At 45.0% G+C, this 24,816-nt stretch overlaps 1 protein-coding gene across 24 annotated transcripts in view; it reads left to right on the top strand.

The window, feature by feature from the left end:
* The window catches only part of Myt1l (myelin transcription factor 1 like), a 392,867-nt gene that overhangs the window by 110,761 nt on the left and 257,290 nt on the right, over positions 1-24,816 (top strand). For 17 of the 24 annotated variants that reach the window (XM_063254394.1, XM_063254390.1, XM_063254389.1 and 14 more), the window contains exon 3: positions 15,137-15,252. The exons of the other annotated variants lie outside the window; for them this stretch is intronic. The gene's annotated coding sequence lies outside the window, so the exon portion shown is untranslated. The remainder of the gene's footprint in view (positions 1-15,136; positions 15,253-24,816) is intronic. 24 annotated transcript variants of the gene reach the window in all.

Raw genomic sequence — 24,816 nt, 5'->3', positions numbered from 1 at the left:
GGGAAGCACCCCAAAACCTCTGGTGTTTCCCAAGGAGCTTCTTTCCCAGCAGCTGGAGCTCAGGTCTTGATTCCCAGTCCCACAGTTTCAAACCCTCTATTCTGATTATCAAATTACAGGTGCCAAGCAAGAAGGTGGCACTGAGTATGGAGGTGAACTGCCTGCACTGCTCTACCTAGAATCCTGGCTGTGCAAATTGTGACTGCCCCTCAGTGCCCTCGTGGGGCTTCATAGGACCAAACCTGTGTCACTTCCAGCAGCAGGAGACTCTTGGAAACACAATTGCCTTCCCCTACACTCATAGCACCTCTCTCTTGTCTGGTCCACCAAAAAATGTCTCTGTGAGATAGGTAGCTATGTCTGAAAGTCACTCACTGGGATGACCCTCTGGTGCTAATACCACAGTAGTGCATATGAGAAGGGTGACAGTGCCATTTCCTGTTACAGGCTACATGTGTCCCATCACTGAGTTCTTAGAGTGCTTGGTGAAGAATCAACAGAAGGGCCTGATGGGGCTGGAGGAGTCCTCCATCCTTGTGGTGAGGAGATCAGGAGTCAGTCTCCTAAAGGGACAGATGTGCCATGGCTTGCTCTTACCTTCCCAACATGGGCTCAGGATAGCTGCCTGTGGATCTCACAAGGGTAACTCCTGCAGAGATTGTCCTGTCCTCCTCAACACCAGTGAAGATGGCTCCATCAGAAGTCCTGCCAGCCTTCCCTGACCCCATAGCATAATGGTCTGAGGATACAGCTGTGGACTTCAACTCCAGTGTAGTGTAAAAGAGGCTGAAGTTAGAGCATTTCTAGAATGTTCTAAAGAAGATATAATAATCTTTCCCTTACTGCCACAGAATACCCAACACTTGTAGCTTAAAGGAGGTAAAGTTGTATCTGGCTCATGGTTTCAAGAGATGTAGTCCATGATAAGTTGACACCAAGGCAGGAACATAATGGCAGAAAGACATGGTGGAGCAAAATTGCTTGGTTCATGGTAGTCAGGAAACAGAGCAGGGGAAAACGGCCAGAGAGAGAGGAAGGGGGTCAGGAACCAGACATAGTACCCAGATATTGTCACACCTCCATAACCCACCCATTCACACCCAAAAATGAGTTCCACCAATCTCCTGGGTGGCTTCCAAGCCAGTCAAGTTGATATAACCAAACTTAACTGTCACAAAAAATGATAATTGTTGGGTGAATAATCTTACAGATCATTGAGGGAAAAGCACTATTTAAATTAGTATCATGGTTTAGAGGACAAACACATTTTTATTAAAAATCATTTTATGGATAGAATACATTCAAGTAGCTTACGTCCAAATTTGAGGAGATTACAGAATTAGGTGATGAGGCAGCAGAGTGCTAAGGAGGTATTTTTAATTTCTACAGGTTTGTCTTTTTATACGACTTGCTAAATATGAGTAATATACCCAGGATTGCAACATAGACTGTGGCAGTAGAGTTCCAACCCCACAGTGCATTCATTGCAGGGGGAAATGTGGACAGCAGGCCACATGCCACTACTTTATTTAATGAAGCTGAAAAGCCAACATACTGGAGCTGGAACTGACCATGAGCAACGACAAGACAAGATCAGCTTCAGACACCAGGGCCTGCACCTTCACTTGCATCCTCAGACAAGGAAGCATTTTCCTGATTTTTAACTAGCAGTGCCTCTAGGAAAAGAGATTACCTTTGTCATCAACATCCAGAAAGACCGAATGACTTTGTAATCCAGATTGTGGATTAACATCCAAAGGTCCAACAAGTCCCAGCGTTGGAACTGGGGGCTCCAGTGTCGCAATGCAATATCTCCAAGCCTTGGGGATTCCCACGTCAAGGGAGGGCTTTAGCCTCCCTTAAGATACTTCCAACTGAGCTCTGCCCTCCTCACATACCATAGTAAATGTTACCACCCCCCAGATCTCAGGGAGAGCTCACCTTTCCTAGGAGGAGCAGTGGAGACTCCTGAGCCAGCCTTAAACTCTGGCAGTGCCAACTGAACTCAGAGAGAGAAGAGTGAATAGAAGTTAAACATTAAAAAGGAAATCTGCAAACAGGGCTGATTCCAGATGAAGAGTTCCTCACACACTGCCAGTCCCAGTGGACACTCTTGGTGTTGTCGCAAGATGAGGCTGTGCAGATGAGGAAGAGTTTCAGCAGCAAGCTTGCATGGAAAAACACAAACCTAACATGTCACATGGAAGAGGACGGCAAAGAGAAGAGTGGTGAAGGCCATCACTTGGATTTTGAGTTGTCAAAGTATCAATAAGTCTCCTGCTTCTCACATTTGCTTTCAAAGAACAGAGTAGGGGACTTAGTTCCAGATTGTGTTCTGCAAGACCACATTCAAAGTATATGCCTTGCATTCATTTCCATCAAAATATCTTTAGAGCATGAGGCACTTCAGATCTGTTCTTTAGTTCTAGAAATTGAAACTTCTGTGAAAGTTGTGTCAAAGAGTAAGGCGAAATGAGAACCAAAGGTCAGCCCCAACTTCCCACCCAGGCTGCATCCAACCATGAAAGTGACTCCAGAAAATGTTCAATTTCTACCCAGTACCGAAGAGACAATGGGCTGCTTTCTTCTGAGACTCTCACAGTCATTGCATCTGCAGGAAATACCAGGTGTCTGTTGCAGGGTGGGTTTGGGGGGAATATTTAGGAAGTGAACTGAGTAGCAATGTAGCTAAGCTCACCCATGTTCTGTAGAGTGTTGCCCCAGGCCATCTTAGCTTGAAAGACTGAGATGGGGCAGATGGAGTTTGGGAGGATCTGACCTGGGAAGTCATACACAGAGCCTCGACATCTGCATCATCAGCATCTTCCTGGGTATGGTGAGAGCTGGTTTTCCTGCATCTGTGGATGTCCAGGCCCCTTAGGGGTGCACCCTTCATTGACCTTATCTGCTCAGGGCCTCTTCTCCTGGGGAACAAAGAGCCCTGCGATCCACAGAAAGCAGAGATTGCTGCTAGGGAGCAATGCATAGGGAAGCCTTCGGTTCAGCTGGCAGTTTGTTTGCTCTGTTAGACTTTAAAGGTCCCCCCACATGCTCTCCCAGAGCCCTGACATTTTCCCAGGGCTTCTATTCTAGTGAAAAGCAATGGTATTTACCTGGGAGATGCAGATCTGACCTACTGGTTGCACTGATTCCTTGGATCCAGCTCTGTATGGTCTCCAGCCTCCAGGGGATTCTAGATCCCTAGATGCTTCCTGGAACCCCACACTGTGCCAAGGGAGGCCATTCCTCAACCTCAGGGCCTGGCTTCTCAAAGCATGACACACATTCCTCTTCCACATTCCCACAAGACCTGCCGGAAGACGTCTCAGGCAGGGACGAAGCACTGCACCTGTGAGTGCGGGCCCAGAAGCTTCTAGACTTTCCTTGAGTAGATCTGTTCTGAGATTTGACCACCCCTTATCTCATCCCTCCATCAATTTACTTATCAGGCATCTACTGAGTGCCTGTCACATACCAGGTGCCATGGAGACACCTGGGAATAAGGAAGACAATTTCCAGATTTTGATGAACCTCCTTCCTATCAGAAAAAACAAGTGAAAAAAATTAAAAATAAAAGGAAAATTTAAGATTGAAACAGAAAATGAGGTGCTGGTCCCAGCAACAGAGAGGAGTAGCACATAGGTACCCCAGGAAACACTGGCAGCAAAGTCCTGGCATGCAGAGTTCCACATGTGTGGGGACCCTGACCCCCATCCTGATCCTGTAGTCCTCGGACTTTTGCTCCAGGACTCTCTGTAGTTTTATATGCAACCCCTCACAGAGACTTTTTTTTTTGGAGGATTATAGTTACAGTCCCCCAAATTAAAACAGAAACATTTAAAACATCATCGGTTGGCTGATTTCCTCATGAAACATTAAAAAATATATTTAATTATTAAAAATCCATTACCTAGTCATATAAATGATACAGATTTCTTTTAAAAAGTAACCACATTGTCCATAGCAAGGACAAAGTATTGATAGTTGTCATTTTACATTTGAAAATCCTTCTGGTGCCTGTCTTACCCCACAAGGACACTCAGTACATTTTGTAAAATTTTTGCTGATGCATTTGAAGATAATCCAGCCTCACAGGTAGTGTAGGTGATGAGGGAAGACCTCAGGGACTCTGTGGAGGGTGTGTGTCCTACGGGCAGGTGTGTGGCTCTGATTCCTAAGCATTGTTGAGCCATAGGGAGTAGCTGAGGGCCTCCTATGGGACAGCACAGCACCATCTGACTTCAGACACAGACCCTCAGGCTTCAGGGCCAGGGCGTGTGAAGGAGGAGGGGAAGGGATGGTCCCTGACCAGCCCAGAAGAAGTGGCTACACTGTCATCTCAGACAGTGACACTGCCTCTTGGAGCAGGTGTAAGAGCCCAAGAAGAGTCGATGAGTCCCAGAGATCCCCACTGGACCAGACAGAGCATCTGACCTTTCATTTTTTTCCTGGAGATAGATTCAAAATTCAGCACACACAGCCCTGTCCCCTGGATGTGGCCAGCCCATCAGCAAGGTAACGGCTTCATTCTCCAGGCTTCTGCTACTCCCAGACAAGCAGTCAGCTTAGAGCACATCATCATCTGCCTGGGACAGATCCCAGGATATGGAAACCAGGGGAAAGACAGGGTGGGAGGGAGAGCAGAGGACCCCTACAAAGGCTACACCCAGAGTTCCGCACCATCTGGCAGTCTTCTTTTAGTGTATGTTTGTAGTGCATCATAGTTACATTCATTTGGGGCTTTGGGGTATGGACATAGCCTCTCTTGATCATGTATAATTCCCCATCTCTTAGCAACATGAACCAGGACCGATGTGCTAGGTCAGTTTGAACAGAGTAAGAAATACAAGGGTTTGCTAGATGATGTCACTTGTCATTATTAAGCACCGTGAATGCTCTGCTCAGGGGCCCTAAATGCCTGAAACAGTCTACTGGGTCAGGTCACACCCCCAAGGTAGAGGCTCTGCATAGGACCCCCCACAACAGCAGGACCCCAACACCATGCCCAGGGCTACAAGATCACACCACAGACTCTAAACTGTTCCAATTTCATGTTCTGCTTCCTGTCTGCCAATATTACAATGAAATTCCAACAATACATTTTTGTGTTCAGTTCATACATTTATGTAGGTGTTTTGATACAAGAAAGGAGTATACATGCATGCATGTGTGTGTAATCATAAGAATTTGATCAGTAAATAGCATATTTATAATGTACAGATTTTATTCAAAGATGGCTAAGATTGCAATGAAGTATTAGTTTAGCCTCTAAAGGGTATTTTAAACTCAACATTTGATATTTTAATGGAGACATAAGCAAGTGGATATACTATTCATGAACTGTAAAGAGGAAATATTAAATATATACATAATGTATATATGGGATAACTTGGGGACATTTTAAGAATGCTCTTGACTCAAGAATTAGGAATAACAACAGAGAATGATATCTGCAGTGAACAAACATCTGAGTGGCCTGTGCAGAACGCTGTTAGAGAGGAAGATGGGCTTCAAGAACTTTGCACACAGGATAAACAAGAAATAGCCCGAGACAAAGCAGCCGAGGTCCCAGGAGTGCATTTGTGTCGATTTCGGTGACAAATACCCCCAGGAGCAATTCTGACTTCTGGAGATGTATTTTTAGCTGGCTGTTAGGTGTCCCATCCCTCCCCTCCCTCCAGAATTATTTCTAATTTTCTGCAGTGTGTTCCTCTCTGCCACTCATCTCCGTGTTTGGTGCCTGCCCTTTTTCACAGAGGCTAAGCCGGCTTCCTCTTTCTGCAGCTCATCAATACAGAACTGATTTGGAGCCGAGCTGTATAATAATAAGCCTTTCAGCAGGCAGCCCCACACTTGCCTTGTAATTAACGCCTGATGGTTGTGTTGACGGCAAATGAAAGAAAATGGCTTTGTTCTCCCTTCCCTGGGCTTGATTGCGGGTTCTCGCTCTCACCTGAATTCGACCCATTCTGCATTGTGCCTGTGATTGCTGGAGTGCCAGTAATTGCAGTCCTGGCAGATGACATTTTCACGGCACACTCTGTACAGCTCCGGAGGGAGCTGAGGAAGTGGGGAGCCCGGGAGCTCATCAGAGACAGATTTAGGAGATGCCTGTGCAGAAGTGCAAGGCCAGGATCAGACACCGAACGCTCTTCTCTGATGCTGGCTTTTACCCGTGGGGCTGTGCCTGCATCAGCTTTGCCTGAGAGCTGTGGTCGGAAGATTGGGTCCTGAGAGAGTTCGTGCTATTCACCATTGTGAGAGCCAGGCAGAGGCCACTCCTTTGAGAAGGAACCTTCAGACTGTTTCTCAGGAGGTGCATCTGAAACAAATAAAAAAAAATAAAAGCAAACTCTACAGAAGCTGGAGTGATGTACATTATTTTATGTCATCCAGCTGCTTAAAATGTGTACAGCATTGAGCTGTCTTCATCAGAGCCTTGATGCATAAAGGTAAAACTCACTCTTCAAACCATGTTCACGTCGGCTTCTTAATGGAACTGGTCAACACCCTTGAGTTTATTCATGTGGTCCTGATATTTGGATGTGGAAAGGGACCTAGATCCCAACGTTTGAAAAGAACAATAGAAACTACTTGGTCATCTTCCAAATGCTTCAGTGAAAACAACAGTTCCTCTTTGTTAGTCTTACTATTATTTGTTTTTAGAAATGGGATTTCTCTTTATAGTACAGACTGGCCTGGAATTCACAGCAGTCCTCCTGCCTCAGCCTCCTGCATGCTGGGACTACTGGCTTGTACCACCCTGCACCGCAAAACATGAGTGGATAGCATAAAAATTGATCCTTGCTTTAGGTGCTGAAGTTCATTTATAACACAAATTGGCAGCACTACAGAATTGCAATTTAAAAATTCACTGTCTTATTTTCTATCAGTCTATTAATTATAGATTTTTGATTCTGGTCTTTGCCAAAATCGTTTGGATAATTAACACATTGTAAAGCAGGAGAAGCCCAGGGATTCTTGCTGTGTTGGAAAAAAAAAAAAGATGGGAAGGAGGAGAGAGATAGGGTGATACCACTGCATCTACCAAGAAAAGGGGTGCCCATCAGGGTGGCCAGGGCTTCCTGTCTCTCACTGTGGGCACCAATCAGATGACTGGATTCTTTAGCATGTGGTACACTTTACCGTGAGTTACCTATTTTTGAGGAGAGCTGTTAAAATAAAAACAAGTAAAAAATGCACAGTGTGCTGTGTGGCTAGAATACTTTAACTGAGCAATGTGCAGATGTAATGCACACTCGAAGTGCTGAAGATACCCCTGCACAGATTCTTGTGTCATCTGTCTGCTGTCTGGGTGTTTCCAATGGTCCTCTTAAATGCAAGTGTGCAGAAGAGTATGAGCCCCAGATGCTACTGGGCACAGCCTGGAAAGCATTTGGGTACTGGGCAGAGGCTGCCTGCTGGTCACAGGGAGCCCTGCAGCATGGGGGGCACTTTGGGGTGCTCAGTTATCTGCTGACAAACCTACAGGGACCAAGAAGCAACACCATCTGCATGCGTCCCACAGACATGAGATGGACAAGGCCTGTGGTGGCCAGACCTACCTGGTGTCACCCCACCCTGCATGGGGCAGGCCCTGCCCCAGTGTCTCTATGCAGAGCCTAGCTGAAGCCCTGGGTGTGGCTTTGCTCTGCCAGGTCTCTAGAGGGACAGCCAGAGACTTCAAGTCTCATGGTGTAAAAGCTGCACCATGGATGCCTCAGGCTGGTTCTATGATTAAAGCTGGAGCAGGGGTTGCATATCACTCCAGGAAGAGCACCAAGCTCCCCACCCCCACTCCTGGCTGGAAATCCATGGCTGTTTGCTGAAAGGAGGTAGGGGCTTGGGGGTCCCCCAAAGAGCCTCTGTCAGGAAATCACAGGATGGGCAAAGTGCAGTCCAGGACATGCTTGTTTGGAGATTTTCCTGAAATAATGAAATAATACTGTTTTTAAAAAAAAATTTTTTTAAATATTTGCCTTTGCTATCCTAAACTTGCTATTTTGAAATTTATAGATGGAAATATATCTTTGCATAAAAATCAAGACGATGGAACAGAAACCCTAAAATCCTTCAACTGTCCTTTTCTGATCCTTGATGGTTAGACCTGACTTGGCTGCCCCACCTGGGGATGCAAATGCCCCATCCTTACTTGCCTCTGCACCCACCTTTTCTCACACACCTGAACTCCTAGCATGTACTCATTACTTTGTTTAGCATCACTAGCATTTATGTATCTTAATAATTTTGGAGATATAATTTTACAGATAACTCTTCCATACTGGCAGTCCAAATGCTCCTCTTTCAGGCTGTGGGACTTAGAAGAAGGCTTCCTTTTATACTGCTAGGAAAGCTTTAGAAAGGAAACACATTTTAATGAGGGGTACTGGGTGAATAGTCTGAGTCCTGGGCTCCGTCCCTCCCCCTCTCCCACCCCTCCACCTTCCCTGCCCTCTTCCAATTCCCTCTCCTCCTCCTTTCAATGCCTGGCACCTCAATTCTGCATGGATTCTACAGGAATGCTGTGTAGATTCATTTCCCATACAGCAAGCGGACAGTTGAGTTAGCAGGAGGCAGATGCCTGCCTTTTTCCTGCCCCTCTCTGTCTCTCTCTCTGTATCTATCTCATTCTATGTTTCTCTATCTATCTATCTATCTATCTATCTATCTATCTATCTTTCTGTGTGGTGTGTGTGTGTGTGTGTGTGTGTGTGTGTGTGTGTCTGTCTGTCTGTCTGTCTGTCTGCCTTTCTCTCTCTTTTCAATCTTTTATCCACCAGGAAAAAAGCCAGAAGTGGCGATGACCAGATATGGATGTAGGATATAGAAGCTGTGTATATCCCAGCATCTACTTGCCAGTCCTGGTCATCTTTCCCCTCAGTCTGCCTTGACGCCCCACCCCTGCCTTCACTCTGTCCCCAGGGCCCTTTCCTGCATTTGCCTGACATAACCCACCTTGATCCCAGGATGGAGCAGAATCCCATGATGGTAGCTCTATGCAGCTAGGTGAGACACGCTCACCACGCACACTGTCCCACACACGGGGCCCTTTCGTTGCTTCCTCTCCTGGAGATGTCTCTGGCCCCCTCCTCTCCATACTCCGCTGTTACTCTCCTGAAGACCCCCAGTCCCAGGGAGAAGCCATTTATCTCCAGATGAGCCGAGCCCCAGGTACATCTCCCTGGCTCCCTGTCTGCCTCCAGATGCAGTGGTCTCGCACTTTCCCTGCTCTGCACGAGTCTTACTGATTACCTCAGTTTCCCCCACAGTAGGCTGAGCTGGGATGCCCCAGTTTTTCATCACATTTTGGGTTCCAAGTGTTTAGTCCTTCCAGAGGGGGAAATGCATAAATAACACTGCGGAGGGACACAGCATGGCTGCATTGCACTCTGACGCACCCATGCAGTGCAGGATCCCCAAGCTCCCCCGCCCCCTTGCATCCTTTACCCTTATCCAGATAGTCACTCCCCTGCCTTCCCCTCTTACCCTCACCCAGGCAGTCACACCCCTGGCTTCCACTGGAGAACAGAAGGATCCAAAGTGAGCCTATATAAGCAAGACACACGAACAGGTAGAGGACCACAAAGGTAAACAACTGAGCCACACTGACTGGACTACTCTCCTTACTCTGGGAAAAGTGGGCATCTTTTGAACCAATAGTGACTCACAGTATCAGCTAGCCCAAGATCACTGTACTCAATGTGGGTAAATTCTTTAACAAGCGATGCTCAGAGGAATGGATTTCTGGTTGCAGGGCTGTCAGATTGCAGCAGGAACTGGTTGAACAATCCAAAGCCTGCTCAAGCTCCTCATAGGAGCTGCAGTCCTGCAGGGATCCTGCAGGCAGGGTCCCTGCCCTTGGGTTGTGGTCCCAGGTAGACGAGGCGGGGGGTACACAGGAAATCTGACCCTGAACATTGATGTCTTTGAGAGCTGGCGGCAGGTGCTGAAATATTCAGGCAGGGCTCCTGAGATCCAATCCCAATTCTGTGATGCTGGGCAAGTTACTTTCCTGAAAATCAATTTCTCTCTGAAAATGGGGCTAATCATATCTCCCTTGCCTGTTCTTAGGATTGTTTTGAGGATGACTGAAGGCATTAGCATGAGAATGCTACAATTTGGAAGTTCTTTACCACACAGGCCGTAGTTAGCTGGAACATGGTTCCATGAACATTTCTCCAGGCCACCCCTCTGTAACAGCTTTGCAAGAGAAGTGGCTGTAAGCTCAGAGAACCAGCAGCACCACCCAGTCCTTGGCATGGCTCCCGAAGACAAAGCCACAAACTGTCGAAAGTGAACGTTGCCCATGGGCACATACCCCGTTGTTGGGATTCTGTGCTTGAAATGTGGGGCCCTCATTTAAGTTGAATTAAGAACTTATTTAGGTCCCAGTCTACAATCACAGCCCTTGACAGACGGTACTATGGTATGCAAAAAGTGGCTTTCAGCTGTGGTTCTGGTTTTCTACCCAACAATTCCTGCAGATTTTGTGGCGGTCAGCGAGCAATCAACATCACAATCCAGGAAGTTGCTTTCTGTGTCCCGGAAACTGCAGAGTTAAACGCACTGCTGTCAGAGTGTGCACACATGCACTCAGACGTTTCTCTGCACATGCACTCCCATCCAGCACACCCAGCGTCCCACAGTCCCAGGCTCTGTCCTTATCTTTCCTCATGCAGGTTGTTGGTTTCCTTTTGAAAAACAGCTTGTATTTTTCCAATTGATCAGTAAATATCCACCAATACATAAGATCCACCGAATACTATGCTAGTACCATCAAGAATTCAGAGAACAGCAAAGGTTCTGATGTGAAAGGGTAGATATAATCATGTCTGCAAGAAATTCATTGTCAGTGGATGTGGTTGGCATGCCTGTCATCCCGGGAGAACTGAGAGATACCCCATCACTGCGCTTTGATTATATCAGGAGCCAGGCTAAAGAATCAGTTTTTTGTTCCATCTTGCCTTTTTCTCACCCTTCCTCTGCTCCCTGGACTCAGTTTCCACACCTGAGAAGTGGGCTTGGTTCTTCTGCCTGGTTCATACATTCATGTGTGAAGCTACATTCACCTTTGAATTGCGATGTGAGCATAAGGGGCTGTGATGATGACCGTGACTGTTAGTAGTGTTCTGATTCATGCCAACAGAAGCAGTGTTTTTAGAGTGTTTTCCCACCATGTGGAAAGAAGAGACAGGTTTGGGAGGGCAGGCAGGGAAGGTGATGTGGAGGCAGCTGAGAGCCACTGAGATTTGGATGGAAGGGTCTCAAGGAAAGAAAGGAAAGCATGCCACGGTTTCTGAGTCCTCAGACTGGGAACTGATTGGGTGATGACCACCCAGCAGCTGTGGCTTCCATACAGTTGCAGAGCAGCTGATTCTGCAACCCGTGGAGGCCACCACTGATACACTTCCAAGGGGTGGCCCAGGGCGAGTGTGTAGGTTTGTCCCTGAAAATCTAGACTCACGCATCCCAGTGAGTTGCAGACATCAAAGCATTGCTCTTTGGCTAACGTTTTTCTTCACACTTCTGCGCTGCTTGGGAAACAGTCACTGTCCTGCATGGCCATTGTTAGAGCTGTCTTTCTGTTGGTGAATTCTCACTCTCCAGGGCAGGTCACAGGCTCCAGCTGACCCTGGTGTGACAGCACCTGTGATGGTGACAACCTACCACCTCAGCAGAAGAGAACAAAGGACAGGAGACCTTGATAAAACGCCCTTTTTACTTGGTCCTAATTGCCTCACTTTTAATTGCCTTAATTGCTTAATCTGGAAGATTTTTTTTTAATGAACTGAAAGGATCTAATTGGGCCTAACTGTGATTTCCTTGTTGCAGTGTTGGTCAGCATGTAAGCGTTAAGCCGATCCTGGCACCATCTTCAATGCTATGCACGACATCACCAGGGTTTGGTGGTCTAGTGATTCTCATTTGTCTTTATAAATTCTTCACCTCCATTTATTAATTATTCCTTGCAGTACTGGGGACATACTTTCTGCACATTATCGATAGATACATGAACTTAGCATCATTTTATTTCAGTTTATTTATTTGCACGAACACCACATGAATTGACTTTGGCAATAAAAGATGCAACGATTAGGAGAGTGGGAGGGAAATGACAGAAGGCTTTCTCAGTCCTCAGAGTTCTGCTCTTTTTCCAAAGCTAATCTCTGCTGGCCACCAGGACTGTCTCTGTCCTAAGTGTTGTTTAGTGTGTTTGCGTGTATGCCTGTGTAACTGAAGCTGGATTACCAGGTGCTTCCTCCCGACATTCAAAATAATCCCAATCACAGGCAACCATGGGACTGATGTAGACTTTTAACACACACAGTGACAGGTACTGGAGCATTAAAACATGAAAAGCGGGGGACTTTTACCATTTCCCTCCATTCTTCTCATTTTCTATTATTTCTTCCTGAAACCCCTTCGTTTATTTATTTCTGTTGAGTGCTTCCTCTTTATCCATATTATCATCTCTACCTTTTGAAAATAGAAAGTGGGCATATTCTCCATTTCATAGCCAACTAGAGGCTGAGCCATGCTCCCCACAAGTGTGTCCTAAAAACAAAGAATAGAAGCCCTATCACTGACCACAGGACAGACTACACTGTGTATCCCTTTCAGCCCCATGCTGAGTGGTCCTCTAAGCATCCACTGATGAGGGAGAGGAGTCAGCAGCGCAGAGGAACAGAGATGCCCTGGAAGTGTTGCCCCCTTCTTGACCACTAGGACCCCAGATTTGATCACTTAGATGCACCCAAGACCTCTTAAAGAGCCAGTGCTCTGCCCAGACGGTGCTGAGCTCAGGAGTCCTCAGGACTCGCTTCCCAGAGGCCCCTTGGATCTGCGTCTTGTCTGCAGTGACTGGGGTGTCACCTTTCTTCCCTGTGCCTGTGACAAGCAGACTGGCAGGCAGTTGTCTGGCTCTGACTGCTAAGAAGCCTCAGGAAGAGGCCCTGTCAAAACACAGCCCTCCCTTCCTAACCAGTCGCACCCAGCACTCTGGGGAAAAACACAAAAAACATTTCCCCTGGTAGTTAATCCCTCAGACATGATTAAGGTCACTCAACAAGCACAGATATGCATTCTTTTGGCAAAATTTAGCTAAACAAAGGATCTTTTTAGCATTAAGAAAGCTGAAGAAGCCAGAATAGCAGGGCCAGATGCACACAACAGGAGGTGCTACCCACCTGTCCCTGTCTACTGAGCACCTTGTTTCTGTGCTGGAGCATGGGCATGGGGGACAATCCATAGAGTTAATAGCATCTGATTAAAAGAACCATGATATTATGTCACAATCAGCAATATCAAGTGTATATGTGAATTGCTTTCATACAGTCTGATTCACAAAGCAGGGACCAGTTTCAGAAATTTAAAGTAAAGGAGGACAGATTGTAGGGAATACCAGCTACACACAAGTTCATCTCCACTGGGTTTTGTACCAGAAAGGAGTGGCGGTGAGAGGAGAAGGTGCACATGCATGCTGGCCCCTGTCTCTGTCCCGCTAGACCTCGGACTCTGAGCTCTGAGCATGCATGCTCAGTGTGAAAGACAGAATGGAGAAGGGATTGTTGTCCTGGCCGGAGGCTCCTGTCTCCGGATGATACGCAGGGAGAAAGACTAATGGAAGCGTTAGGAGGCACGTGTCTTTGGCATGTGACAAGTATACAAATCAACTGTAAATCAAAAAACACTTAGAACTGAGAAACACTGCAACTCTACATTTAAATTGTGTGCATGTGTGTATGCATGCATATGTGCGTGCGAATGTTCAAGTACGTGTGTGAGAGGATTGAGAATCAGTAGACAATAGAAGGCTACCGAACAAGCCTTCTAGTTTAAATAGCTGTACAGTGCTGTAAAGAAAACCCCAACTATAATTTTTATTAAAGCTTTAATCCATTTAAAGACATTACAGAGTGACTCCAAGCTCATGATCCTAGAGTTAGACACAGAACAAATCTCCCATTCATATTTTCAACCTTGATTTTGCAGCATGATTTAAAAATCCTTGTAGTTCCCTGGACACATTTCCAGATTATTCACTTCTTTATGTGTCTGTTTCAGGACATTCTTATTAGGGGGAGTAGTAAAGTCAGTTCTGCTCATACTGCAAGGGCTGCCCAAGTATTTCTGGCAAATTATGCATTAGCCTGTCTCAAACCCCACTTGCTAAGCACGATGAATATCGTCTCTATGGCGGGGGACTGTAAGAAGAGAAGTCGAGGACAAGATCTTTTAGAGGATTTATGGTGATGCTGCTGCATGTGGCTGATGGTAGGCAGCGTGGAGAGCCCCTAAGGGTCTCTTCATTCCCAGACACACTTCACTGCTGCCCATTAACACCTCGGCTGTTATTGCCACAGACTGGATTTAATGAGCTTCTGAACGTGGAGGTTTGCATCAGAAACAAAAGCTTCCACCACCGAGACACCCAGCTCTCTCACGTTCCAATTTTCTAGTTCGTTTTTAAAACAATGAATTCTCTCTTTGACAATATTCTTTGCCATCATCCATGTATTTTCTTTTCAAATGAGAAGAGTCACTAGCTTCGAATGGGTGGAGATAGTATGGTAGACAATTTTGATAGAAAAGTGAAAAATAAATTCTAAATTTCCATTCACAAAGATACTTTCTCTTGTTGTTGTTCTGCTAAGATAAAGCCCAGCTGATGTTTAGAAGTGCCCTTTGCCTCAACGGGCTATATTTTGTTATGAATGAAATTACATTTTTTTCCAAGAAATAGTTAAACATTTCAAATATTTCTCACTTATTACATTGTTTCCTAATTGCATCAAACTATGGAAGAAAGCAATAATTGTACAAATTGGCTGGTAATTGGTCAATCTAAATATTAAGTGCACTTAGTTTTACCTTCAAACCCAGACATGTATTTAAAACTGTTAAAGAGCTTAGATTTCAAAGTAAATTAACTAAATGTTTAAAGGCAGTTTCTTCTTATCCATTAGAAGCTTTCAAATCAAGGATCCCTGAGCAAAGTGATTTGCACATCGCTTTTAATGTGTGGTTACCTATCTTGAAACGCAAGCCTTTGTTGGAAAAATAGGAAGGCAAAGGAGGAAAGGCATACAGACTCCTCTTCAGTGGGTGACCATGTCCTTGTTGTTCTGCCCTCCAGAAGATGCACCTCAAGCAGAACTGGTGAGAACCCACCAGAGGCCAGCATCAGACCCCGTGGAGGAAGGTGCAGCCCGGTTTCCGAGAGCACCCTGTGGGCACGTCCGAAGAGCTCAGGTACACACTAGCCCCGCACCCAGCCCCGAGGATCTGGGACCAGAGTCAGTTCCATGCTGCTTTTGCATTTGCTGCTCTGAAGAACTGCTCTTCAGTGCCTGGTGTTGTGTGGATTCTGGGAGGCAGTAAAAGGCCGCCGTGCATCCTCTCCACCCAGACAGTGCACACTAAAAAGAGCCATTTGCAGTTAAATTAGATGGCGCGTATATTGTTCTCACTACTAAAGGTATATAGGACAGGGGTGGCAGGCACATCCCTGTGGGTGCACTGTGAGGAGCCCTGGGGTGGCCAATGGCGAGAAGATGGGAACAGTAACCCTCCAGGGAAGTGCTGTCGTTTTTAGGGTCGTTGCAGACGGAATTCACGCTCGTCCAAGAAGCAGCTGGTTATGCATGATCACAAATTCTGGTTGGGAGGAATGGGGGTGGCGAAGGCTGGCACATACCAGGCGATCGCTGCCTGGCAGCACATGTTTTTAGGACTGGAGGACGACGTGATTGTGTCGGGGCCCAAAGCTTGCCAAGTTCGGCTTCTGAATGCATGTGTGAAAGTGAGTCAGAGGTCTGGTGTTACCCGCCCAGCACCCGCATTCAGGAGACATTTTACACATGATCCTTTGCCAGAGGGAAAGAAAACAGAATTCCTAAGGCATGGTAATTTCTCAGGATCTCTATAAGGAAACTGCCCGGCGTCTTAAGGTTCACTGCGCAATCGTAATTTGTCTGTCTGCCGACTGCCCCATTTGCCTGTCTGATAATAGAGCAGCATCCTCCTCCCCGGAAATCAAGGCCCGGGATCGTCTCCCATCTGCTGAAGCTCTGGGGGTGCTGCCATCTTAAGAGCTTTATGAACTGCCGTAATAGGTCACAGTTGTTCTCATTATTTTCTCGTCTACACCCTACTCATTTCCCCTGAAGAAGCCCACTGCACTCATTGGTTAGGTTGGAGGAAGCATTATGTTTAATTGTACATTTCCCTGCAGTTAAAAAAAAAAAAAAGAAAAAGAAAACAAAGAACCTACTCACATTGAGTATTAACCCCTGCTTAGCTTTCCAATCAAGTCACTCCTGAATTTTCAATGTTCTGTGCACGTGGGAGGTCTTGTCCTGTGAGACCTCGTTGAGTTTCAGTAATGAAAATGTTTAATGAATTATTTTATGTGAGTCTAGCTTTTAAATGCAACTTGGCTGAATTGGCACTTGGAAGGCCAAGTAAACCGGTCGTATTTTCGTATTTAAATTAGGATTCTCAATATAAAATGTGAAGCATTGTCACAGATTAAACAAAGCAACAACGAAGAAATATAAGCTAGTTTTGGACCAAGTTGGCATCGAACCTACTTTCTAGTAGGGGCATCTGATATGATTTTGTGATACCTGAGTCTTCCTACCTTGAACTTGTGACTTCCAGATACTTAACCATTTCTGTGCCCTCATGTGACCATGCCTAGCTTGGTGTAAGGTAAGCAATCTCATAGTCTCTGTGGTCCTAGGGGCCCAATCAGGAAATAATCCCTGCAGGAAGTGAAGGCGGCCCTTGCATTTCACATGGATAATGTCACTGGGTTCTCTCTGGCACCTTGATGAGATACTGTTAGAGCTACACTGACATAGAGTCAACAGAAGACAGGGGCCTCTTCCTTTCACATTCTGTGTCTGCCAGGATGGCTCAGCCCCTCTCTCATTCTTCAAAGATTAGCACCCTTGGGGGATGATCTGTGTTTTTTTTTTCTGATGTGTGTCATAAATATGTCAGTCTGTGGTTGATGAAATTATCATAATCAAAACACTAAATTGAAACTAATAGATTAGCATTCTCTATGCACTGGGAGTGTATAGTAATCGTAACAAGAGGACAGTGTTACATTAACTTAATTCCCAGCATTAACTTCTGGGAATAAAGTACATGATCTGTACATGATCGTCTATACAATGGCAATTTATGAATCATTATATGCTGCAGATCAGACTGGGCAGGTTGTAAAGAATCAGTGCTACAGTTTTATTTTCAATGCCCTCTAAGTCATGTGTTGGAGGTATGGGTCCCAGACCGTGGTGCTATGGAAGCTGGTGGAACCTTCAGGAGATTGGATCTAGTGGGACATCTCCAGGCCACTGGCAGTGTCATTGACAGGACAGAGACCCAGTACTCTCCTATTTCTGTTCACATCTAAGTGTTCTTGGCCATGTTCTACCATATTGTGCTATCTCACCACAGGTCCAATCAGTCATGGACTAGAGCATCCAGATAGCTGAACTGAAATAAACCTTTCTTCTTTGTAAGCTTATTAACTAAGGTGTTTGTCATAGAGATGAAAAGTACATTAACACAATCCGATTCTGTCCACAGGGTCTCTGTACCAAAGACATGGCAGCCATCACTGTGTGAAATGAGCCAAAAATATGCACAATGCATTTCAATAAAACTTTATTTACAAGAGGGGCAATAAGTAGATTTGATTCATAGGCCTACATTTGCCAACCCATAATAAAGATCTAAATTCAGAGTTCCTAAATAGGCACAAGTGTTTTTAAAAGGAAAATTATGCTCCCTACTCTTTCAGACTTTAATACTGGCAGATTATGATGGTTAACTTTAATTGTGTTGGCTTGACTAGCTTTGGATTTGCCAGGGTAATTGGTGATACACACTTGTGGGTGATGGAGGTGTGACCTTAGAGTCTATACTGGTCTTTCCCATTCCTCTCCGGTGTTGTTCGTCTGCTCTGCTTTCTGGCTACTAAGAATTGAGTGGTTTTGTTCCCCGTACCCTTCTTCCCTGATGTTTGTGCCTTGGAGCCAGCTGACCATAGACTAAACCCCCTGAAACCCTGAGCCATCTTAAACTTTCCTTTTTACCTCATAGATATTAGGTATTGTGTCCCAGTAATAGGAAACCTGACTAATTTACAGGTATAACTCAAGTCAGATGCCCTCACTAGACTCTGTTTTCTTAAATACTCTGTAGGCACAAAATAAAAACATAGGAACATTGAGAAGAAAATACTGACACAAAAGAAAGTAATTTCAAATCACAGTAGACTACACATCAGAAGCTTGATCACTGGGTTAACTTTGGAAAAGACTTTAGTGATGCCATGGATTACTTTTATAAGCAATTTTACGATGCCACAAATGTGTTATCTTACTGAGGATGCAGATTTGTAGTCAAACACGGGTGCATCAATTGACTTTGTCCACTGATACAGTCAGCCAGGACGAGCAGAACTCCCCACTATCAGATGGTTTTGGAAAGAAGCAGCAGGAAAGGAAGAGCCGCATGGAGAGCATCAGCCTGGCAGCTCAGCGGGGGACAGTCCACTGGCCCCGCACTAGTTTAACATCAAGACAAAATGTGGGTATGATGTAGAAGCAGCAAGAACAGGGAGCAGATCCTAGTTCTGCCAGACCATGCGTGTGGCTTGGGAGAAGCTTCCTGACCCTTGGAATCTGAGCCTCAGGATGCCCTCCAGCTAATGGCTCTAAGAACTTCATCTTTAAAAGATCATACTCCCAGGGTTAGATGAGGCAGAGTGCATAAGCCCCTGAGGTGAGACCTTGAAACACAGAGTAGGGTTAGAATTCCATCATGTTTGAGGCAGGGAGTGAATGGAGGTGCTCATCCCCATGCAGAGGGACACTGCCCTGGTAAAGTGGCACCACAGAGAGTGCCTGGTTCTCAGGCAGGCCCAAGGCTGAGTGCAGAGATCTTTGGGGGGTCTTATTTCCATGACTTATCAGGAGAAGGAGCTCTTGGCACAGAGATGGTGTCTCCACAGAAGTGAAGGCAAGATTTTACAGGGAGGAAGCTTGTTAGTATACGCTTCTCATTCATGAAGTGACCTCTCAAAAAGGTTCTTAAGTGTGAAAAACAGGACCTGGACTTTCTGAATTGTGCCATCCCAACATTTACATAAGAAGTGTTTGTACTCAAGGGCATAGGTGAAGGAAAGACATGCTTTTCAGTTCTTACTGTTTCTGTGTCACCTGATTTCCTCACGTGAGCACATGCATTGCTTCTTCCAGAGGGCCATGGTGCATCTGGCATCTCCAGGAGTTCCCACCCTCAGTTCCCCTTACCATGGCTCCCTAGTCCCCACAGAATGCCAGACTCACAAGTTTGCACTTGGTGAGCAAGGTTTCCTGTATTCTTGAGAGCTCCTGATAAATAAATTCTTCTAGCTGCAAGTCCAGGGAGAAAATTTGAACTACAACTAAATGAAATAAATGTGTTTTTTTTTTTCTTTTTAACAAAAAGCATTGTTAGGTAAATTATTCCAAATGTCATTCACATACAAAAGTGTGTTCTGTGCACTTCTGTAATACCATTTTCGAGTCAGCTACTTCAAGCATTAATCACAATGTCCAGTGATTATTTTAAAAACTTGGTTACAATAAAAAACACATTGCCAGGAATCCTTCTCAGGCTCCTTTGCCTTGCTTTGAGCACACTCACCCAATCATCCTTTCTGAAGCAGCTCTAGCAGTCCTCTGTCCTTAGTGTCTTTACAAGGTGTGCTGAACACTGCTGCCAAGTGCCGGCCAATGGAAAGACAGGCTTGTGTAAACATGAGCCTGAGTCCTTGGTTACCTTAGTCACCAGATCTGGCACCATGCGACTTCTGGTTCTTCCTCAAAGTGAAAATGGTCCTGAAAGGGAAATGTTTTGAATCTATTGAGGACGTGGAGACACCCAGGGTTGCACAATTAAAGACCTTCAGGAAAGAGGACTCCAGAGCTGTTGCAGAAAATAGCAAGGATGATGGATGCGTGTGCTCAAAGTGGAGAGGGAGTGGACTTGAGAGGGATTTGAGGCAATGTGTCTTTTACTATAATAAATATTTTTCAGATTTAAACATTAATCATATTTTAATCACAACATATATATGTCAGATACAGATATAAAAATGGAATCATAATTCTGCTAGAAAGCTGTTTATGTTTAACCAGGTAGTGGGAGGACTACATAAATTTTAAAAAACTAACCTCTCTGTAAAAGAAAGAGCTATAGAAATTGTGTGTATGGAATAATAAAGCATAATGCAACCCAGAAGGGAAGAGCCCAAGGATTCCTGGAGGAAGCTTCAGGGAGAAGCTGGTGAAAAGCAGCTCCTGTCCCATCACCCATGACAGTGTGGGCTTTAGGGAAGCCACAGCTTGAGAGGGGAGCAGGTGCAGAAGGGACAAGTTCTGGGACAGGAAGGGACCGTTTCCAAGTTTAAGCAAAGAGCATGCTAGATCTGGTTTTCCTTTTACCAACAATGTGAAGCGGGGTGCAGAGAGGCTCCTGCGGGGTGGAAAGGGCTAAGGAAGAGTCCAGGAGAAGCTGTGGATGGGGTAGGACACCGGGACGAAGGTGAGGGAGTAGGCAGGTGAAGCCCCAATGGACGGTGCAGAAGGTGTGTGCGTCACAGTCACAGGCAGTCAGGGAAGGTGGAGGGGCACCGCCCTGACAGCAGGAGTCACGCAGCCACCTCTGGCCAGCTCGGTTTTGTCATCTGTGACACAGTGGGAATATTTCCCACCTCACAGGGCTGATGAGGATTCCGTGGGCTAATGCGCATGTAGCTCCAGAGCCAGCACACAGCTCAGCTCTAAGCTATCCTTATCCTCATTGTTATTCATAAAGAACCCAGCCAGACACACTTGCTTTGCCATAAAAGACCCAGGCAGCAGTCATCTGATTTACATCTGTCCCGAGCTCTCTGCCGTTCCAATCAAAGTGCCTCGCTTACACCCGCCGCTCTGTGAGAAATGAAGCAGTGCTCTCCATACCCAGGCAGGCGATTGCGGGACAGGATGTGAAAGAGGAAGGAGAGGTGCCGAGAAGGCATAAGACTGTGGGTGCGCACGCGTGAATACCTGCCTGCATCTGCATAGCATTTCAAGGCTGGATCAGACACTGCGGGAAAGGGGCTGTGTACAGATTCTGCTGAAAAAAGCGGGAGAAAGGGGGCATTTTTCATTGTTTTGGTCCGTTCACATATTGATTTCTTCATGTTTGAACCATGTAAGTGTACTTCTTATTCAAAAACTAAAAATTAGAAGGCAAATGGGTGTTTTCAAACATCAAATAAGCCAGAAAATTTGTCCCCTTTGGCCCCTTGTGTTTAAGCAGGAAAGGCCCTGTCTGTTCATTTACTGCTGCAGGTGAAGAAACTGAGGGTCCACAGCTCCCCTGACCCCAATGCAGTGGCAGAGCCAGTTGAACCAGGGGAAGGCAGGTCTGGAATTGAACCTGAGCACGGAAGCCACAGTTTGCCATGGCTCCCTGGCTAGGATGCCTACGGTTCTCTTTGCAGAGCACTGCTTGGTGCTGGTGAGTGAAGCAGAGATGCAGGACTTGATCTAGAGGGTTGGAGCCGGAGATGAGAGAGGGCACAGAAAACCTGAATGGTGGTAATGTTGGGAGGGGGTGGAATGGAAGTCAGAAACGTGTCTGAAGAGGATTTCCTGTTTCGTGAGCACTCACCAGAGTCAAAGGTTGAAAAGCAGTCATACCTGCTAATCAGTTTATAATAGTGGAAAGGAGGGAGAGAGAGAGGGAGGGAGAGAAGAGAAAAACAAAAGGGAAAATGAGGGAAGGAAGGAGGACAAGTGGATGGGGAAGTAAAGAAAGAAAGGACAGGGGGCTGGGGATTTAGCTGAGGGCTGGGGATTTAGCTCAGCGGCATAAGCGCCTGCCTTGTAAAGCAGGCAGTCGTGAGTTCGATCCCCGGTACCGATAAAAAGGAAAAAGACCAAAAAAAAAGGAAGAAAGGAAAAAGGAAAGAAGGTTGGAAAAAGGAAGAAAAGAAGGACAGAGGGAAGAAAGATGGAGAAAGGTAGAGGAGGAAACAGAAGAAGGAGAAACACTAGGGTACTAAAAAATTAAGGAAGAAAATAATGATTTGCAGAGAAAATAAGTAAAAGAAGGGAGAAAATTCCTCCTAGTTAGCACCATCTACATAAAATCACAATTACCTTTTAATAACTTGTTTTCCCATGATTTTTTAATATCAGACGCACAATTTTTTATGAAACTATCTCACGTGTAGCTTGATTTACAAAATATAAGATAGAGATTATTTCATCACTTATTTTATAATAGAATTTTAATTTCAAGGTCAAAGTCGCAGAAGTATTTCAATTCATATTTTGAATATTTTGAATCTTAATTCAAGGAATAGTTATTAAGTGAAATGGGAACCATATCAGTGATGGAAGAATTCCTCTAGAACACACAGAGAAAAGTAATTTTGTATCTTAATTATATTTTATGTTTTATAATAGCTACAAAGGGCATATGAACAATCAGGAATCTGTGACATGAGAGATATATGAGCCATGTGATGGTTATTTTTAATTGTCACTTTGACTGGATTGAGAGGCTTCTAGAGAGGTGACCAAATATTGCGGGTACTAATTAACCCACTGATGAGTTTGTGGCTGAATATGCTGTTGGGAAGTGGGGCCTGGCTGGACTGGAGTTGCTGGGGCTGTGTGTTGGAAGGGCAGACCTCTCCCTGGTTTTCTCCCCTCTGTTCTGCTTCCTGGCTGCCATACATTGAGCAGCCTTCTCTGCCATCAGCACAGCCAACCATGGACCGAACCATCTAAAACCATGAGCCAAATAGACCTCTTCTCCTTTCAGTTGCAAGTCTCAGATATTTTCTCCTTGAAGTGAGAAAGCTAACTAACACAGAAAATTGGTACCAGAGAACTAGGATCACTGCCTTGATTATACTCAACCATGTGGTTCTAAAGTCTTCCCAACCAATTTGCAGGAGAGGGTCCATAAAGTGTGAAAATACTGGCTAGAGAAGTCTGAGAATGCTAGAAATACAGCCAGATAGATGCTTGTGGCTGCGTTCAGAAGACCACAATGCTGCTAAGGACTTGGACAGTAAAGGCCAGGTTCAGGGGGTTTCACATGGGAGCCAGGACTCTATAGTGAATTGGAACAAGGCCATATATCACCTTGGCTTATGACCTTACTTTGTTTTACAATTTTGGGGAATGTGACTGCATTTGTGTTTGTGCGGGAAAGATGGCCATGGTCGTGTTTGTCACACAATGCACAGTTGTGTATGGAAGCAAAATTTTGCCAAATGCAAATTGAATTGTTTGCAAACAAAAGCATTCGTGAGCCAAAGTATCACATATAGTGGGTTACACTCTGACAAAAATTTTATCTAACTTTTATTCAGTCTAAGACTGTGTGAGACTGAGTTTGAAGTTGACAGACTTCTGGGTATGATGTAATGCCAATATTCAGAAGGCTGAGGCAGAAGGATCTCTGTGAGATCAAGGTCAGCCTTGGCTGAGCAGTGAGTTTAAGGCCAGCCTGAAATGTATAGCAAGACCCTGGATCTAAAATAAAATAAAATAAAATAAAAAGTTAGGAGATAATTAATCTGGGGGAAGGTAATTTAAGGTAGCCCCATGTGTAGTCTGTAGCATGGACATTGCTGACAGCTTTTAGCCATATTTATAGTCAGAATGGGGAGCAAAAAGCAAAGTATAAAATTTTGAAAAAGTTACATTTTTGGTCAGAAGACAAGTTCATGTAATTTTGAGGACAATGAAAATGTTTGGTGAAAAGATTAACACAATTAAAAAGACACCAAGTTATTTGAACCAGAACAAGAAGATATCTCAGGAATCAGCAGGACCAGACCCATTGCAGATGCAAAAGTGTGAACCTTCCATTTGGGAAGAGAGCTGTTGGGTCCCTTGCTACAGAATGGCTGCTTGGGCAATTGGTTCTCTAGAGGTGGTGGGTCACTGAGGGTATAATTTTAGAAAAAATATCTCTTGTTATAATTCTTCCCTTATCCTCTGCTTCCTGACTGCCATAAATTGTACAGCTTTGCTCCAGCATGCCCTTTTACCATGGTGTTCTTGCTTCTTAACCAGCCAACCATGGACTAAACCCTCCAAAGCCGAGTCAAAAATAGATGTCTCTTCCTTTAAGTTGCAGGTATTGGGTATTTTGTCCCAGCAATGATAAATCCAACTAATGCAGTATATTTTATGATATAATTGCAACAATATGAGTATTTTTGTTAAAATTATACATAGGTTACCAAAAAAATTATACATAGGTTATATAGGAAACTATTATTTTTTCCTTTAGGGTATAAATATCAAAGTGTTCAAATGTGAATTGCCATGATTTATGCAACTGACTATCAAAAGGTTAAAGCATCTGTGTGATTGTGCATGGTGTGCATGTGTATGTTAGCACTCTGTGTGGTTTGCATATGTACATGGTACGTGTGTGTGGTGTATATCAAAACCTAAGACAAATGTTTAAATTTCTAAAAATGTATTGGAGTATAGGATGCATTACCATTAACCTCATACAAAATAATCCACTCATTTTGAACACTTACCCATTATTCTTGCCATGGTCTGAGGCAGTTGTGGAAGTCCTCTTTGTTGTGGCTGCTGCCATATTCTGAATAAATTCACTGCACTGACCTCTCATGGTCCTTTTGACTTTGAAGAAGTTCCAGAAGTTGCTCAATGCCAGATCTGGTGAATGGAGTGGATGAGGACTCACCATCATGTTTCTAGTTGA

The sequence above is a fragment of the Cavia porcellus genome, unplaced genomic scaffold (assembly GCF_034190915.1).
Source record: "Cavia porcellus strain 051 isolate PalLab524CR breed Dunkin Hartley unplaced genomic scaffold, mCavPor4.1 scaffold_8, whole genome shotgun sequence".
In the NCBI taxonomy this organism is placed as follows: domain Eukaryota; kingdom Metazoa; phylum Chordata; class Mammalia; order Rodentia; family Caviidae; genus Cavia; species Cavia porcellus.
The sequence above is the reverse complement of the archived record's forward strand: the minus strand, read 5'-3'. Positions and strand labels throughout refer to the sequence as shown.